This window comes from Trichosurus vulpecula, chromosome 3 (assembly GCF_011100635.1).
Source record: "Trichosurus vulpecula isolate mTriVul1 chromosome 3, mTriVul1.pri, whole genome shotgun sequence".
Classification (NCBI taxonomy): Eukaryota; Metazoa; Chordata; class Mammalia; order Diprotodontia; family Phalangeridae; genus Trichosurus; species Trichosurus vulpecula.
This window is the reverse complement of record NC_050575.1, coordinates 104610930-104631268: the sequence shown is the minus strand read 5'-3', so window position 1 is coordinate 104631268 and position 20339 is coordinate 104610930. Positions and strand designations below refer to the sequence as shown.

General features: G+C 42.1%; 1 protein-coding gene across 1 annotated transcript in view; it reads right to left on the bottom strand.

Annotated features, from left to right (window-relative positions):
* The window catches only part of PTPRT (protein tyrosine phosphatase receptor type T), a 360616-nt gene that overhangs the window by 224538 nt on the left and 115739 nt on the right, over window positions 1-20339 (bottom strand). The window lies entirely within an intron of this gene.

Below are 20339 nucleotides of genomic sequence, written 5' to 3'. Positions count from 1 at the left end.
CCCCCGAGGTGGTGGCTGAACCAAAAACTCTATCCCCCTGTTCCCAGCAGCTTTTCCCACTAACTTCCTCTATTGTCTTTGGTGTTCATGGGTTGAGAAGTCTGGTAACTGCTGCAGCTCACTGATTCAGGGTGCTAGGGCATGCTCTGCTGGGCTCCTAGTCTGGTTGGTCTGCACCACCCATGCTGGGTACTGCTCTGCTCTGCTCCGCTCCACTGTGCTCCCAGCTCCATGTGGGATAGACCTTATCCAGAGACCATCCAGGCTGTCCTGGGCTAGAGCCCTGCTTCCCTCTGCTATTTTGTGGGTTCTGTAGTTCTTCTCTGTTGTCTTTGGTGTTTGTGGGTTGAGAAGTCTGGCAACTGCCACAGCTCACTGATTCAGGGCACTAGGGCCTGCTCCACCCGGCTCCCAGTCTGGTTTGTCCACGCACGGCCCACGCTGGGCTCTGCTCCGCTCCGCTCCGAGCTCCGTGCATGAAAGACCTCACCCAGCAACCATCCAGGCTGTCCTGGGCTAGAGCCCTGCTTCCCTCTGCTATTTTGTGGGTTCTACAGTCCTAGAATTGGTTCTGAGCCATTTTTTATAGGTTTTTGGAGGGACTTGGCAGGGAGCTCATGCTAGTCCCTGCTTTCCAGCTGCCATCTAGCCCCTTCACTTTCATTCTTGCACTCCTGTGACCGTGGTCCAGCTTGCTAATGCTCTTCCTAAAATGTAGTATCCAGAATTGAACACGATACTCCAGACATGATCTGGTGAAGGCAGAGCAGCGTGGCACTATTGTGACTACCTCCTCCCTCTTCCTAGCCCTGTAACTACCTTTGTCTCTCTCTGTCTCTCAGTGTCTATAATCTCTGCCTCTCTCTGTTTGTCTCTTCTTTATATCTCTCTATCTATATCTTTGACGCTGTCTTCGTCTCTCTCTATCTCCATCTCTGGTTTTCTCTGTCCATCTCCCTCTCTCTGTTTCTCTCTGTGTGTCTTTGTCTTTCTCTAACTCAGTCTCTGTCTGTCTGCCTCTCCTTCCCTCCTTTCCTTTCTTCTTCTCCCTCTCCCTCCCTCTACTATCAGCGATTTTGTTGTAGGGTACTCCAAGTGAGAAACTTTCACTGCATATGGGTACCTTCTCTTCATTTTCTAGTTTTAGAGAGTTGCCCAGGGTCACGTAGCCAGGAGATGTTAGGAGGTAGGACTTGAACCCAGATCTTCCTTCATTCTGAGATGATCCTCTCTATCCACTAGGCGAGGCTGCTTCTTGCTGCACTCAAAAGCTCTACCATAACCGTACACAACATCTAGCAGGTTACTATTTTTAAACTGTTCAGATTTTTTCCCCTTCTATTCTTTTCTTGTTCTTCCATCGATTGTTCTGGGACAGCATCTCAGTATAGCTCCCCACCAGGCACTGCCTCTCCTACATCTGAAATGCTCAGCGTGGCTTCCTTTTTCCTAAAGCTACCTGAGTCTGGGAGGCTGAGCTCACTCCTGGACCCTGTGTAGCTTCAATGTCTATTTCCAGAGATGTTGGTGACAATCCTTCCTATACTTCCACAACCCACATGCTGACGCAGTGGTCCCCTTTTTGCAGGGTTCCAAGAAATTACGCATCTGTTAGGGAGGAAATTAACACCTCAAAGCAAACTATAATTAGGAATTCTTCAATTCGGTTTATGCTTTTTCAATTAGGTGCTCTATAATTTTAATCATGGGAGCATTAACATGTTTCTGTAATTTATATACCTGTGGTATAATTAAGTCTTGAAATACATTTCTCACAACCTGAACAGTACTTGCCTGTCTGCTTACACACTGTCAGTTCCTTGGATCTCTGCCTGCAGATGGGAACTGGGGTTAGAGTACCATTGCTGAGGGGCCCAGGTTGCAGTTAAACCTTGGGCATCAAATATGGTAGGAAAGCAATTTTTGGTCAGGAGATGTCCTTGAACATCTGGGTTGTATGTAGATGTTTGGATCCTGAAGTTACCAGAGCTGTTGTGACACAAGCCATTTCTGCCTTTGGTAACCATTTAGGAGAGCTATTCTAGGAAACTAATTTCAATGAAACAGGGACAGTGTGTCCTGGCAAGACTGGCATTATATGAGCACAGTGGAGCACAGATGGATCTAAATGGCAAGAAGTGAACAATGGGCTACAACTTGGACTGGGATGAGACCAAAACTTTTCCTCCCTCCCCAATTGATTCAATTTTTCTTTACCCTGTTTCTGTTTCACTAACTATTCTTGGCTTGGATGCCAATGGGCACACACACTTCAATACAAGCTGAAGACTGTATGGAAAGGGAGTTTCTAGGATTTCCAGGAGTTTCACAAATGCAGGGGAGAGGAAGGTGAGGGAAGATCACTGAGAGTTTTTGTGCTTATTTAAAATGAACCTCTGAACTTTTTGAAGGTTAAACACTTGAACCTGTCTCTTTTTTCTACTCTCACTGTAACAGCAAATTCAGATCTGCTGACTACTAAAAAAATGAAAGTAATTGAAACTGGCAAGGAGCATAATAGCAGAAAGCTACAAGGCCGGGGTGAGGAACAGCCAACAATAAGCATTTTACCAAAGGTTTCTAATTTTCTGGAGACCTAGAAGAATGTTTTCTGAGCTCGGGCTCAGGCCACTTCCGATGTATCACCAGCATGCACTAGTACTAGCACCAGGGTTATTTCCAATAGGCATCTCTGTCATTGTCCTAATCCCCTGCTTGGTACTAGGGATTGAGCAAGTGAAACAGAGAAGCCTTGTGTTTTGGGATCTTATAATCTAACTCAGATGATAGGGCAGAGAAGTGACACAGTGGATAGAGCACCAGGCCTGGAGTCAGGAAGACTCCTCTTCATGAGTTCAAATCTGGTCTCAAATACATCCTAGCTGTGTGACCCTGGGCAAGTCACTGAACCCTGTTGGCCTCAGTTTCCTCATCTGTAAAATGAGCTGGAGAAGGAAATAGCAAATAATTCCAATATCTTTGCCAATAAAGCCCCAAATGGGACCATAAAGAGTCAGACACAACAAACGACTGAACAACAAACCCAGGTGATATCTCTGTGGGCAGGAAGGCAATCTGAGAAGGAGGAGGCAAATAGTGGTAACTCAGGAACAAGAGCCAGGATCACAGGATTTGGAACTAGAAGGGACCTTAGAGCTCTTCTATTCCAAACCCCTGGATTTCTAGAGAGTAGACTGAGAGCCATAGAGGGAAAGGGACCAGCCTACTGATAAAAAGCATCAGAAGAAGGATTTGAACACAGGTCTTCTTGCCCCAAATCCAATATATAACTCTACTGAATGCTTGCTTCCCCATGAAATAAACAGCAACAACAAAAAATAAGCATATATTTAGACCGAGACTATAATAGTGGATAAAGAGCTAGCTTCAGAGTCAGGGTTCAAGTCCTACTTCTGACACATACTAGCTCAGTGGCCACTTAACCTTCCAGTGTTCAAAAGCAGCTCTCTAAAAATATAAGATGGAGAGAAGGTGCTGGTTTGCATTCGTAAAACTAGTTCTCTTGGGAAACTCCCAACACCAATGCAATCACACAGCTTATAAAAAATGTACATAATATAGTTGCCCTTGTAGGTACCTTCTGCTCTAAGCCTTTCTGGAAACCACCATGGGTCAGTTTTCCTAAAACTAGGAAAACCAATTTTACTAGTGTAAGTGGTGAGAAATGAACAGTGGGCTCAAATCTGGACTGAGATAAGACCGAAACTATTTTTTCCCCAAATGACCAAACTTTTCCTTTTGCCTATTCCTGCTTCACTACTCTCTCCTCCACTTAAGAACTTAATCTGGATTTTAATCATCTTTGGTGGCATTTCCCCTAATTAATCACCCAATAGATTAATTCCAAACTCATCATCTTGTCACTGAAGGCCCTGAATGAAGAGGTCTTGGTATTCTCTGTGGTCTTCCATCCTCTCTGGGCCTTTTTTCTCATCTGAATGAAATAGTTAGATGGAATGGACCAGTTTGGGAGTCTGGGAACAGACAGAGGTAACAGGAAGAGGAACCAAGGATTCCAAACCAGAGGGGATTTCAGAGACTGTTTAAATGGTCCAGCTTGGTCTCCATGATCTCTAAGGTCTCATGATCATGTAAGATGTTTGTTGAATGGAGGTCCTACCTTATCCATCCAATCTACTTACTAGTATTCACTTTCTAGCTAATCTCTTCTGCTCCAACTGGTCCTATTGCCTTTCTGTCCCTCAAATAAACTATACTATCTTATACCTTTCCTTGTGTGGTTTCCCCCAGCGAGGAATATTTTTTTCCCTTCCATCTAGCAAAATCCTACCCATCTCCAAAGCTCAGATCAATTCCCTGTCTTTTCCATAAAGTCTTCTCTGGCCACCCCAGCACTCACCAACCCTTCCTCCATCTTCTGACAGGACTTACTGTCTCTCTCAATGAATATTATCATTTAATTGTATGCTGCCTTGCACTGAACTCTTCATTTCGTACATAGAAGGACTGCCTCCCCAATGAGATTAATATGTCTCTCACAGGCCTAGCAAACTGCGGAGAATTTAGATGAACTGAGAGGGTGTGATAGGAATATTGAAGGGGAAATAAAATATCACATATTTTGTTTTTCTTATTGGTCAGGAACTCTCATGTGAGTCAGTGTTTATTCTTTGTGTGACCTTGGGCAAGTCCCTTTCTTTCTCTGGGTCTCAGTTTCTTCATCTGTAAATTGAGGTAAAGGATTTTTTATGTTACTTCTAGCTCTATTGCTCTGATTCTATGAGTAATGTTTCAGAAGTATTTGAAAGAAAAGAACTAGAAATAAGAGGGAAGGAAGGGATTATAAACCAGTGGGAGGAATTGGATACTATAAAAGAGGCATTGTTATTAAATTACAGGATCCTAGGAACACAGATTTAGAACTGGAAGGGTCCTTAGAGGCCATCTAGATATAAGGTCATAGGATTGTAGGTGGGGTTCAACCCCCTCATTTTATAGATAAGGAAACAGACTGAGAGTTTAAGTGAGTTGCCCAGGATCCATTCTGAGTACTATTGTCTAAAGCAAAATTTGAACTTCAAGTTCTTCCTATTTCCCAACTCTACTACTCTATCCATGGTGCCACCTATCTGCCTCATTTAATGCAACTTCCTCATTTTACAGATGAGGAAACTGAGGCCCAGCAGGCTCACTCACATCAATTCACACAAGAATTGGCAGAAGCAGGATTACAGATCAAACTCTCTGTCATAAGATCAGTAGGCCACATTTTAGATATTATTCATGAGCTGCCTTGGGTTTAAAAAAAAAAACAACCAAAAAAACAAATACTTGGTGACTAGCATTCTGGTGAGGAGTTTCTCTAAATGTGGAGAGGCTAGTCCTTGAAAGAGATAAAATCCATTGACTGATCTGTATGCACATCCTTCCCAGTGTGATGAGATCTAACACATTCTGTTCGCCATTGCATAGATTTTGAGAGCCAGGGTGACCTACATATCAGGAGAAGGCTTATGGGTAGGATGTTAATGGATTCACAGAAATGCAGGTGTATATATTCATGTGTGTTTATACATATACAACATACATATACATACATACATAAGGACATACACACATACAGTTTGAAGAAAAACACTTTATCTACTCACGTAAGTCTCATAGTAGAAGAGTAAATAGTTCTTTAAAGAAAGGCTACACCTTAAACTAGTTAAAAATGAAAAAACATACAAAACCTGTCAGTGCAATAGAGATATCCAAAAAGAAATTTCAAAATTATCAAGGAAAAATGCTAAATTTATATTGCTAGAAGCATCTTTTTCATTCTTTTCATAAATACATACATGTATACATGTATCAGCATCATGTAGTTGACAGAAAGCAGGCCTTGAAGCTGGGGAGACAAGTTCAAATCCTACCTGTGACATCCACTGGCTCTGTGACCCTGAGTAAGCCACTTAACCTCTCACTGATTTAGGCAGTTCTCTCAGACTATAAATAGGAGCAAAGGAACTGACCTATATTGGTAGAAGAAGTTTTCCAGGAATTCCTGGGAATTCCTGTACCAATGAAATCACAGAACTGGCCTCTGTCCTTATATTCAGACCCACACTCATACATACATGTATAAGTGTTTATACATATACAAAATTCATCAGGACAGACAGGAGGTCTGTCAGAAGATGGAAAAAGGATTGATGATGGCTAGACTGGCCAGAGAAGACTCCATGGAAAAGGCAGGGACTTGATTTGAGCTTTGGAGGATGTGTATATGTGTATACCCACACACCATATATATGTATATATACACACATACATATGTGTGTATGTGTATGTATATATATATATATATATATATATATATGTGTGTGTGTGTGTGTGTGTGTGTGTGTGTGTGTGTGTATGTACGTGTGTATGTATGGGGTGCACTTGTGTAAAACAAACAGGCCAGGTAAACTATAAAATGAGGATCTACATTAACAAACTGGACCATATACATTCAAATTAGTATTCTGACTCAGTTATAGAAGCAAATTATTTTCAGTAGGCAAGAATCTTGTAGACAACATAGTCCAACCATTTCATTTTAAAGTTGAGGAATTGGAGGTTCACAGAAGGGAAATGGTTTACCCAAGGTCAACAGATTTTTCAAACCCAGGTTCTATGATTCTTTAGAAAGCCAATGCTATGTTCACTACAAGTGATGACCCTGGGAGGTGGTACAGGTATTTCAATGAGGCTCTTGAGAGTTGTGTGCTGCCTTCCTTTCCCCTTCTCCTGACCCATTCCACCCCCCCGTTTCAGCTCCCATTTATGTGTAGTTCATACTACTAGAATACTGACTCCTTGAGGTCAGGGAGGGACTGCCTCGTTTGCTTGTATTGTATTGTATTGTATTGTATCACATCATATTTTATTAATTTACATCTGCAGAGCTTAGCACAGTGCCTGGCACAGGATTATGGCTTAATAAACAATCTGTCTATCTATCCATCTATCTACCAGTAAAGAGAACTAGCAAGGCATTGAGAACAGACTTAATTCAGCTCAGTCAAACTAAAACCACTGGTTAAGTTAAAGGGAAGTAAAATTTAGCTTAACGTTTTAAAAAAAGGACCTTCTAAACAATCAGAGTTATTTAGAAAGTGAAATGAATTACCTCATGAGGTAGCAGATTCCTGATCATTAAAAGTATTTGAAGAGGGTCAATAGCCATAGGAATGTTAGAAAGAAGATCCATGTTCATGTTTCGGGTAGGGATTGGACTCTGTGGTCTCTTCAAACTGAGATTCTGACTATATATTCTTAACTTATGAGATATCCCATTGTATAATCTTGGCACCAAAGATAAAAACCTTCTACTACATATGAATTTCTAGAGAAGCTACTGTGTAGTTCCTTGGAAAGGATAACTGGGAAGATAGCTTTGAGCATACTGTAACTCAAAGGAGGTTTGGCAAAAATTAAATTTAAGCCAACATGTTAAATTGTATACTGTGTACAATTAGGTTAAAAATGGCTACATGAAGTGAGTATCAATGATCATACAAGCTAATAAAAGTAAAAGAGAACCAGATTAGGTACCTTTCATGATTGCTGGAAAGGCAATTCTCAAGCAAACAAAGAACAAAGCCAATCATAAAAGTTAAAGTAGAGAATTTAGAGTATGTGAAATTAAAAAGCTTTGCACTAAGAAAATTAATCCAATAAGACGGGAAACAAATGATTGGGGGAAAAATCTTTGTATCAAATATTTCTGATGAAGGTCTGGTATCTGAGATATAAAGTCAACTAACACAAAATATAGCACGACAAAGTGGTATACCCTCATGAATAAGTAGTCACAGGATATGAACAAACAGTTCTCAAAGGAAGAATTACAGATGATAAACAACCATATGGAAGATAGTCCCAAATCACTCGTAATTAGAGAAATGGAAATCAAAACAACTCAGGTTTTACCTAACACATTGCATATTGATAAAGATTGAAAAAAATGTGAAGAGTATTGGAACAGTTTGTAAGAAAATAGACAAACTGACAGTATAGGCATGGTAGAGCTGTTGAATTTGTCCAGCCATTCTGGAAAGGAATAAGGATTTATACTAAGAAACTTAGAACATGATTAAAGTGTTTATACCCTTTGACCTAGAGAGCACACTCCTAGATATGTAACCCAAAGTGGTCAAAGATGGAAGGAAAGATTGAATAAAAAACCCACATATCCATAGCTACTTTTTATATTAGCAAAGAACTAGAAACAAACTAGATGCCATCAACTGGGGAATGGTCCTTTGGCTAACCAATTTGTGCTCTATGAATATAATGGAAAACTAATATGCCGTAAGAAATGATGAATATAAAGATTATAAAGATGCATGCATGGGAGAATTGTATGAACTGATGTGAACCGAAGTAAGCAAATCCAGGAAATAATTTCCTCTCTCTCTCTCTCTCTCTCTCTCTCTCTCTCTCTCTCTCTCTCTCTGCCTTCATGATTACAATAAGTGTAAAGTAAAAAAAAATTAAAAATCAAAACAACAGTTTGTAATTATGACAAAACTTGGAACAAAGAAGAAATATGAAAATCCCTTCTTTGCAGAGGTGGGGAATTATTGAGGTAGAACATAGGGTATACTGTTGGACTTGACTGATGTATTGGTCAGTTTTGCTGAGCTGCCTCCTCTTCCTTCTCCTCCTCCTTCTTCTTTCTTATATGGGATAGTTGGTTCTGGGGTAATGGGGCAGGGATTTATTGGGAAATGAAAGTAGTGGAAAACCATTTTTTAACAGGACTCATCATTTCATCAGTGTCACTGGTTCCAGTCAGGAACTCCCACTATCAATGCAGATGGTGCCTTCTTTTCAACTTATAATATTAGAGAGTGGCTGGGGGGGTGGGGGTCTTGAGAAGTTGAGGGGCTTGTCCGGGGCCATAGATACTGTTACATGTCAGAGACAGGATTTGAGCCCAGCTTGTCTTGACTCTGAGGCCATATCTCTATCTACTACAACACAGCGTTTCTCAAAAAAAAATCAATAAAAATTGTTTTTAAACAGAAGAGGTGGCTAGCCTGGAAACAAAGAAAGAATGAATATATCTAAATAATGTTATAAAGAAAATTAACATCTTCTGGACATTTAGTGTGCAGGGGAACACATGAGTGTTTGAGAAGTTGAGGTGCAGAATATAATAGTCATAGGGGGCTATGTAGTATATAGCACTCTATGTGTAAATAGAATTCTTACCTACATTGGGTTGTGGGCTCCACAAAGTTCAGTTAAGAAGAGGAAGGGAACTTAGGGTTCCCAGTGTAAGTGATGGCCATGACAATGCTACCACCTCTTCATTGGTGCCAGGATTAGTCCCTGTTATAGTTTCTCCAAATGGTATCTTTAAAAAGTATATACTCCCTTTTTTTTCTTTTTGTGCATTCAGCTCCTCCTTACAAAATATGCATCTTCTAGTTTCACTTTCCTATCACCTGGCCTACGCAATCAGAGTTTACACTTGCCACCTTCTCTCCTCTGACACTGCCACCACCATGGTGCAGGGCCTCTCACCTTCCTCTTTCTATTGCAATAGCCTGCTGGTAGGCCTGCCTGCAACAAGTCTCTCCCCAGTTCAGTCTGTCCTCCATTCAGCTGTCAGTGATCTTCCTAAAGCATAGTTCTGATCATGTCCTCTACTCAATAAATTACAATGACTGTCTATCTCCTCCAGAACCAAATATAAAATCCTCTGTTTGGCATTCAGAGTCCTTTGTAAGCTGGCCCCTTCTTACCTTTCCAGTCATCTTACATCTTACTCAATCCCACATACCCTGCAATCCCACGACATTGTCCTTTTCGCTCTTCCTCCAATGTGACACTCCATATTCCAACTCCAGACATTTTTACTGATTGTCTCCCATGCATGGAATGGCCTTTCTCCTCTCCACCTCCTGGCTTCCCTGGCTTCTTTCGAGTCCCAGCTAAAATTCCACCTTCTATAAGAAGCCTTTCCAGATCCCTTGCCCCTTAATTGATTATTTGAAATTTATCCTGTTATAGCTTGTTAGTCCATAGTTGTTTGCTTGCATGTTTTCTCCCCCATTAGAATGGGAGCTCCTTGACAGCAGAGACTATCTTTTGCATTTCTTAGAAGCCACGGTACTTTAGCAGAGTCTGGCACACAGTAAGGAAATAATAAAGGTTTACTGATTGATTGACTGAGCCTAGGGACTAGAAGCCAGAGTTACCACAGCTAAAAACTATTTCATCCCAAGTAGGGAAGGCATGGACTCCTTTCTTGAATGAGAATTTTATGTGAAAATCTGATCTCCTCCAAAAGAGGAAACAAGATACTGAGAAGGTAAATGCCTTTCATGACTATGAGAAGCAGGCTACTAACTTTTGCCTGAATTCACAAAAGAGCTTCTGGATTTTATCTGGTCAAACACAGCCATACATGGGAAGGGAAATTTGCTTCTAAGCAGGCTACCACCTGATTCTTGGATTCAACTGCCAGGCTTGTGCCACATTAACCTGCAGACATCCCCTCTCCCAGATATTTACCTAGAGGTGAAGGAGATTTCTGCCTCCCATCTCTGTCCCTGACATTAGAAAATGGAGGGCCCTGTGCCTTCTGCAGCTTTGGGATGAAACTCTGTGGGGCTTGAGGAGCCAAAATAGGTGAACTGGCTTGGAGAGATGATTTCTAAATATAATTGTAGTACCTCATCTTGCACTGTGTGGACAGACTCTCAAAATCCTGAGGCTGATATATGTTAATAAATCCCTAAATTTTCACTTTTTCCTTCTTAATTGGACACTCATATACCTGTGCCAGTAAATCAGGCTGTAATGATTTCAATTTCGTTCACTGGAGCTCAGGAGACAGCCCAAGTTGATCTGTGGTGTGCTTATGAGCTCCCACCCCAGATCTGCCTTTATTAAAGGAATCCTGGAGGAAATTTGTCAATCATCTTTTTTTTCTCTCAATAAAGTTTTCTCTTTCTTTAAAACTTAGATGCACCTCCACTTCTTGATGTAGTTTTCTGCCATATTTTTTTTCACTTGTATAATACTTGCTAGATTCAAGTCTGAAACAACAGAAAAGGAACAGAAATTCTCAGCTACTCAGGCTGAATGACTTTAAGAGGTCATTAAGTTTATGTCCCTTCAACCAATCCATCCAACAAGACAAGGTAGGAAGGTACTTGTTAATCTGAGTATTTGGGACAATAAGCAATATTTTTTCAATAAATGCAACGCCTGGGTTCCAAGACAAACTACTGAAGGATTCTATTCTAATCCATTTTTTAAAAAGTTAAGTACCTTGTAGGTACAAAGCATTCTGGGATGCATATAAACCAAAAAAAAAAAAAACAAATCAAAAAGGACTCTGCCCACAAGGGTAGTACATACACAAAACATATAAACTAGTAAGGGACTGTAAGGTACTCTGGAGAGGGAGAGAATACTAATAACTGGGTAACCCAATGGAGAAGCCTTGAAAGAGGCTAAAAATTCCAGCAGTTAGAGGTGAGGAGGAAGTACATTCTAGGTATGGAGAGTAGCATGTTCAGGATGCACAGACAGGAGATAGAATATTGGGTTTGGGGAACAAAAAGGGATCCAGTTTCTGTAAAATGAAGAATGATTGCCAGATCTCTGACTTCATCTCTGAAGGGAGTTTTCCATAAACAAACTCCTTCTACCAACACAAAAAAGCAACTGGTCTTTTGTTAAAAGTCTTAGAGAATTTCCTAGGGAATCGAGAGGGTATGTAAGGATATGTAACTTGTCCAAGGTCATATAGCCAGTATGAGAAAGAGATAGTCTTTAGAGGTAAATCATACTGATTCCAAGCCCAGCTCTATCTTCCATATTGTCTCTGCACTAAGGATATTCATATGAAATAAATCTGTAAAGGTAGGCTGATCACATAAAGGACTTTGAATGCTAAACAAGGACATTTGTATTTTATCCTAGAGGAGATAGCCTCTGAAGATTCTTGAACAGGGGTGAGGTTGGGATGGGGGTGACATGGCCAGACCCATGCTTCTGGAATGTTGACATCAATGTTATGGAGGAGACTAAGGGCCTGAGACCAGAGACCCTAGTGTGTGAAGATTCTCCACATCCATTTGGAAATAGAGTCCCTGCCAAAGGATTGTTGTTGTTGCTTGTCCTTCATTCTTGAAGAGGATCATGGCATCAGGAAGATGATGCCATGACATGCAAATGAACTGGCTTTAAGTGAGGGAGGGCTGGGCAAGGTTACCAGCCTCACTTTCTCCTCCAAAAGCCATCTGGGTCCAGTGGCAAGATATAGATCTGGATACCGCCAAAATATACTAAGAACGGGAAATCCTTGTCAGAAAATCCATGAATACCCTTTAACTACTGAGGGTCCAGCCAGGATAGTTGGGGTCAAGCAGGGAGGGCTCAGTTACTATAGCTTAAAAGGTTAAAGAATCCCTCAGACCATTGTGAGATCAGCCAGCTATGGCCAGAGTTCTCTCCTAACATGAAGGAATTCTATTGTATTTCCTCTTTGAAGCCTGCCTTCAACTACCTTGCAAGATTCTTCAGATCCTCAGACCAAGGCCTATACCCCCTTCAGCCTTTCCTCTTTGTTGGAATCTCAGTGACTGACACGGTCTGCCCAGCAAACCTTTACCTAGTCCTTTGAAACTCTAACTATCCAAGCTGGCAACCTTGAGGCTGTAATTGTTGCTTTGCACCACTGCCTAACTATGCCTAGTGCCTGCACCACCCATTGCATTCCTGGTCCACAAAGAACCACCACAGCATGGAAGGAGGAATGTATAAGTATCCATTCCTCCCCAAATCAGTATTTCTGGCATCCTTTAGTTCTCCCTATCAACCTTCAGTTTCTGGCTGGCCAGGAGAAGAAATCATTTATTTTAATTTTTAAGCCTTTAAGCTCATTCTTCTAGAGGGATGAATCCATCATGAAATCTAAATATAAAAAGACAGAAGGAAGCATTTGCCCATCTACTCTTCGATTTAGGGTTTGATGACTTCATTGTCGTGGGTAATCCCTCCACCAATGCAGATTGAAAAGCTTCCATGGATTCACAGATGACCTTTATGAATTGCTATGGTCATCAACTTGTGGACAACCTTCTGGAAATGAACCCTCCAAGCTCAGCCAGGTTGGAATCTGGCCAAGAGATGCTCTGGCAGTCAATGGACCTGTATTCAATGGATCTTTCCAGTTTGAGAAGAACCTTACAGGTCCTGTTCTCTGCTGGTAATACCCTCCTAGAGCCCATGGGTCGGCTCAGTGCCACAAGGAGGTAATGGGGAAGATTTCAATGGAGGGACAGAAGAACTTTATTAACTGGTTATTCAATCAACAAGCATTAATAAGTGCCTGCTACATGCATGGAACTATGGATATAAAAAAGAAATGAAAGTCCCTGCCTTCAAGGAACTTACATGGTGTAGGAATTCATCACAGGAAAACCCAAAAGGTGATACTGGCCTTGGACTAGTTCCTTGGTCCCTTAACCCCACACAGTGGAGGACAAGTGGATTAGTCAACAGGTCTTCTTTCATTCCCATAATTACTATCCAGACTTTTAGATGTTAAGACCCTCATCCTTATTTGATTTTTCAATCACACCATACTACTTAAATGTGTTATAGGGCATGCATTTTATTGTTACAAAATTAAAATTAGCTCATTTTTTTGAGAATTTAATGATGTTTCTTAATATTTCCTAGAGTGTTACAAAGACAGTGAGGTTCTACCAAGGCTGAGTGAGATGCTGCTCATTGCTAGTCTATGTAATGAACTGCTCCATTGTAACAGCTTTTGAATTTCAAGGTCCTCCTTGGCTTCTGCTATTCAGCAGGAAGAACATAAGAGACTTCCTGTTGGAGGTAAGACTTGCATGTGTTTTTACTTCCAGCATGCTGTGTCTTATTCTCTTCTCCTGACTGAGTACCAGGCTTAGGTCACTTCAGCCATTACTCACTGCTCCATCTTGACCACTTTTCTTTTCCACTCCATGCAGTAATGCCATCCCCTATTCAACTAAATCTGCAGCCTATATCACATGCTACCTCTTATCTCTCATTGTCCATGGCTCACCATGGGGGTAGGGGGTAGGGATCCATAGCCTATTGGAAAGACTGAGGAAGCTGACTCTTTCCCACATTTTGTTCTACTGACAAAAAAGTAAGAGAAGAAGTTGCTACCATTTGTGCACAAAAAGAATTGACTACCACATGTTCAGATTGGGTCTGCCACTGCTTGTGGGGATATGCAACCTGAGTCTCACTGTGGGGACCATATCAAGATTAATACAAGGTCAAGCAATTTCTTCTGACAGTAGTAACAGATAGATCAGAGTGACAGGGTAGGCATCCAGATACTGTTTGCGAGCACTCTGGTAGGAGCTGAATATTACATTCAAGTCCCTGCTTGATTGATCTTTTAAATGATTCTGCACTTCTGTCACTTAAGAACCAATAACTCTTTGGAGGCCTGAGGAAACCTACATTAAGGTAATAAATTTCCATTGGGAAGCATTCTAGAAATAGATCAGGAAGCACATGTGGATGCAGCAGTGGCAATGAAGAGGTGGAGGCCCCCAATGTCAGACCCTTCACACTGGCCCAGGTAGTGGGTCCTCATTCACCTGTTCCTCTGGACAAGCTGGAATCTGACAAGTCTGGCTTTGAAGGAGAGGGACAATACCATAGGTGAGGAGAAAGGGTATACTGGGAGGGTGGCTTATCATGGATACAAGAAGAAAGGTCAAAATCTAGAACAATTGAAAAATGGTGATGCAGGAATACAAATTTCAGGCTGGACACACTGGTGAGAACTTGGTGCCGATGAGGCCAGAGGTTAGAGCCCTTTGCATGTCAAATACTGATGAGCTAATGTGGCTTGGAAAGGGCCACAAAATGTATCCCTGGCCTTCACTACTTACTGAAAAGCGTCAAATATCTTTCAAGTGGGGTACCTCTGGCCCAGGGGACCAGCCCCAATCACAGGATTTCAGAATGTCAGGGCCTTCCACTCCAACTCTCATTTTATAGATAAAGAAAATGGAGCCTAGAGAGGTTGTGAAAAACCCAAGGTGTTGCGGTTCAGTTGTGCCTGACTCTCTGTGACCCCATGGACCAGTGCTGTCCATGGGATTTTTCTTGGCAAAGATACTGGAATAGTTTGCCATTTCCTTCTCCAACGGGCTAAGGCAAACAGAGGTTAAGTGACTTGCCCAGAGTCATACATAGAGTGAATGTATAAGGCTGGATTTGAATTCAGGTCTTCTTTTACTCCAGACCCAGTGCTCTATCTACTGAGCCACCTAGCTTCCCTATCCCCAAGGTATTGAAGGACAGAACTGGGATGATGACATGACAAAAATATCATTTGTCCAATGCGTCAAAATTTGCAAATCATTTTACATACATCATCTCATTTGAGCCCTGGAGCAACCCTGAGAGGAAGGTAATGTAGATTTTTTTTTAAATCCCCTCTTTAGAGAAGCAGAAATTGAGGTTCAGAGAAAACCTCTTAAGAACACTAAAGTGGCTTCCTTACAATCACACAGCTAATGCATGTCAGAGGCAAGTCTCTTTCCTAAAAATTCAGTGTTTTTTCCTCTCTACCTAACTGCTTCACTGATATCACACTGTTCCCTCCCCTCCCCCTCACCCCATTTTATCTCAAATGAAGGGGAATAGCATTCACTAGTGGCAAGAGCCCTGGCTTTGTGGTCAGACCTCCTAGTGGCTACCTGTGTAACCCCGGAAAAATCTGATTTCCTCACTGGGGTCTAGTCTCCTCCTCTACAGATGATGATGTTTAACTAGATGAGCTCCAGTTTCCCTTCCATGGGTCACAACCCCTATGGCTCTCTGACATATGGAAATCTGACCAAGGGTTTGACAGCTGGTTATCATGATCCCAGAAAGAACATTAAATTCATTGGGCCCATAAAGCCACAGCAACCTGGACTCTCCCTTAAGCTTTTTAAGATGCTTCCCTGCTACTCTAATAATGAATTCAATTCAGCAAACATTTACTAAATGCCTATTATGTGTAATGGACTATGCTCAGCATTGGGAAGGTACAAAGATAAGGCCTTGCCCTCATGGCCCATATAATCTAGTAGGAGAATATGTTACCTGTAGAAATAACTGCTGTACAAGATGGAAAATAGTAAATGCGTAGGAGGAGCATAGGAGAATCTGATCTTATCAGTGATAAGGGCTTTGCTTATCTCTTAATCTGAGTTCAGCAAGTCTTCTCTAAATTATATCCCAGTGGCCTGAAATACTAACACCTTACATTTGTATAGCATTTTATAGTTCATAAAGCACTTTCACAAAGGAAGGAGGGAAAGAGGGAGAGATCATTTTTTAAGTCAGTGATCTCTCCCTCTTTCCCCACCCCTCCTTCCTTCCTTCCTTCTTTCCTTCTCCCCTTTTTCCTTCTTTCTTTTCTCCCTCCCTCTCCCTTCCTTCCTTCCCTCTCTTTCTCCCCTTTCTTCCTTCTTTACCTCACTCCCTTCCTTCCCTCCCTCTATTCCTTCCTCCCTCCTCCTTCCTTCCTCCTTCTCTCCCTCATTTCTTTCCTTCCTTCCTTCCTTCTTTCCTTCCTTTCTTCTTCACACATACTTATGCAGGTTTTTACAGGGGAGGTACAATATTTAAAGCCTCAGTGCCTGCCCTCATAAATGTCTAGCTTAGTTGGGGCATAGAGAGGTACAAAACCAAATATGACACAGTTGAACGAGTACTGACCTTGGAGGACTAAACTTGACCTCATGGTCACCGAAACTTGACAGTGCCAATTACCACCTGTGTGACCTTAGTCCAGTCACTTAATTTTTCTGTATCCCAAGTTTGCACATCTGTAAAATGAGGCGTCTGAACCAGATGGCTCGTAAGGTTTAAGGTCCAGTTCATGATACATCCTAGGATCGTATGTCACGCCTGGTCTGAGGGAGGAAGTTACTGCCAATCGCAGGGAAGGTCACTTGGTCTTCACAACAAACCTGCTTGGCAGGCAGAGAAGGAATTCTTATCCCCATCTTGCCAGAGAGCAAACAATGGCTCAAAGAGACTCGCACACTAGAAGCTCTAAAAATTTACCTCTCTACAGTTTGCTTCTGTTTCCCTAGCAGAAGCCATCCCTCAGATTAATGTTAAGATGATAATTACTTTTGTTAATCCGGACCTATGATTTCCTGGGTGTTGTAAACTTCAGGCACACGAACTCCCTATACTGATGCTGATCTAGGACATTGTCTGATCAATATTTTTGTTACCTCATTTGATCCTCACAATGACCCTGGGAGGTAAATGCGCTTATTATCCCCATTTTACAGTTGAGGCAACTGAGGCAGGCGTCGTTAAGTGACTTGCCCAAGGTCCCACAGCTAGTACGTATCTGAGGCCAGATTGGAACTTGGGTCTTTCTGACTCCAGTGTTCTATCCACTGTGCCACCTCAGTACAATGGATAGTACATATATCCAGTCATGGGGATAGTACATAATCACAGATAGCTCTCTCATACAATACTGGATGACCACCCTGGTGGGGCAGCTAGGTGGTGCACTGGATAGAGCACCAAGCTTGGAGTCAGGAAGACCTGAGATCAAATCTGGCCTCAGACACTGACCAGCTGTGTGACCCTGGGCAAGTGTGACCCTCAACCTTGTTGCCTCAGTTTTCTTGTCTGTAAAATGAGCTGAAGAACGGAAATGGCGAACCACATCAATATCTGCCAAGAAAACCCCAAATGGGTTCACAAAGAGTTGAACACAACTGAAAATGACCGAACAACAGCTACTCTAGGTCAATGCAAATCAAAAGACTTACTTATGTCAGGTGTGTTACACTTGTACGAATGACCCCTTCCTGTTTCCCCAAAGCTCCGCAAGGGAACCTCCAAGCCACTGGACTGGGTAATTAAGTCCTCCTGACTCGGCTTCAATAGCTTTTAGCAAGGCTCTAACTAGGATGGGATGACTGGGACTTTGTCCTCTGGTACAGAATTTGGAGGGTGTTAACAGCACTTGCAGACCTCCAGTAGCATAAAAGGACAGACCTCGGTACCTAGTGAGCAAGGATTATTGAGTTAAATTAGGAAGTTACCAGGTGGCTGGCTGGGGTGAATTCCTTCCCAGCTCATCTTGCTTCTTCCACCTCCTGAAGCCTCCCCAGCAGTATCTCACCCCACCTCGCCCCTTCCAATGAGGCTACTTGGCAATCTGTGGAACTTTCCCCAGGATCATAAATTCTTTGTTCTAGGTTTTAGTACTGGAGGCTGAATGGAAAGGGTTGGGGGATGGTGGTCTCGGGATACAGGTGAAGCAGGTGGGACCCACAAGGGAATCTTATGGTTTGGTGGATGGGATTCTCAGAAAACAAAACATAAAACAGCATAAAATGTGCTGCGAATGCCCGGTCACATGGTAAGTTATTACCAATATTCACATCAGTCATAATAACCGTGGCTTAACGGTATGTCAACTTATCATCATTTGGGGCTTGGAGGTATCCAAGGGAACAGCTAAGACTTGCCCATGATTTCTGCTTTGTTTATTTGCCATCCTATAATCTTTGTGCAGGGCTGTGATTTGGACCCTGGGGTGAAGGGAGGATAATGGAAGCCAATAAAAACACAACAACAAAAGCCGCTCTATTTAAATATACAGTTCATTCAGTGGGTCATTTTTTGCAGAGTGGGGGGGCTGGGACAAACAATCTTCCTGACACCCCTATAACAGGCAGTGTGGTCTGGGGGTTAGAGAATCAGAGAATCAGGAAAACCTGCCTTCAAGCCTGCCTCTAATTCTTATTTGCTATTTGAACAGGAGTGAATCACAACCTCTAAGAGCCTCTGTGCCCTCCTCTTCAAAACAGGATCGAACCCTATTTTCCATGGGAATACACCATGGGAAAGTGCTTTGTAAACCTTGAAATGCTTTACAGAAACAATTTCTTGTTCTGAGCACATACAAGCAAAACCCTCAGCTTCAGTGGAGGTGGATGTGGGGCTGGTGCTGCTGAGGGCACAGGCAACACATGATGCAAGGCAAAATCCTGGACTTGGAGGCCAGGGAGCTGGATTTGAATCCTGCCTCTATTATTTACCACCTGTCTTAACTTAGGAAAATTACCTTCACCTCTCTGGGGCCTCAGTTTCTTTATCTGTAAAAGGAGAAGGTTGGGCTCAATTGTTTCTGAGGTCCCTTATAGCAGTGGTGTCAAACTCAAGTGGAAATGGAGGCCCACTGATTCGTATATAAGGATCTCTGGGGGATGCATATTGACTTAGTTTTAAAATGTTATCTTTTTCTGTATTTTTATTATTTTGTTACATGTTTTCCAAATTACATTTTAATCTGATTTGGGGGCACACTCAGGAGTAATGCAGACCAAAGCCATGTGTTTGACACCTTTGCCTAATCCGGTTCCTAGAGCTAAGTTTCTCTCCTGGGAAGATACCTTCAGGTTTGTCTTCAAACCAGAGATAGATCCACTTGATAATCTCTGAACAGGTGGAAATATTCAACAAGGATATTTTTTTTTCTGCCAGAATATACTGTTTGTCACTGGCATGGCCAGGAACATAAGCATGCTTTTGTCTGAGAGAATGCCACCCAAGGTTCTCATTCCATAGATGTAAGCATAGGCTGCTGGGGGTAAAGGGCTCTTTAAAATCCTCCTGTGCACAGCCCACAGAGGCATGTCTCCAAGCCACAATTTTAAAAGAGGGCACAGACCCTGAACACCTTGTCTGGGCAGATTGACAAGAAAACCGGAAGCTTTCCACTGCCTGAAACTCTGGCTGGATCTGCCAGCTTCGTGTCGTGACTGGTATTTATACCAGGCATACATGCTGTATGCTCTATGCTCTTTCTAAAACATCTTTGTCCTTCATAAACACATCTTGCTTGAGACAAAGTGCCTGGGTGGATGAAGAGCTAACCTTGGACTCGAGAAGAGTTAGGTTCAGATCCTGCCTCTGATCCATGTGGTTAAGTCAAAACCTCTCAATGCTTCCAGGCAATTCTTTAATACTATAAATTACAATAAAGGTGGTGCCGTGCACTGGCAGAGGGAGTTTCCTCACCTGGAAGTTCACTATACCAATGAAATCATAGGTAGGTGGCTCAGTGGATGTTCTATCCAGTGTCCTAGATGAACCCAGAGTCAAGAAGACCTGAGTTCAAATCTAGCTTCAAATACTCCCTAGTTATATGACCCTGGACAAGTCACTTAACAACTATCTGCCTCAATTTTTTTGTCTGTAAAATGATGTTAATAACAGTACCCACCTCCCTGGGTTGTTATAAGGATAAAATGTAA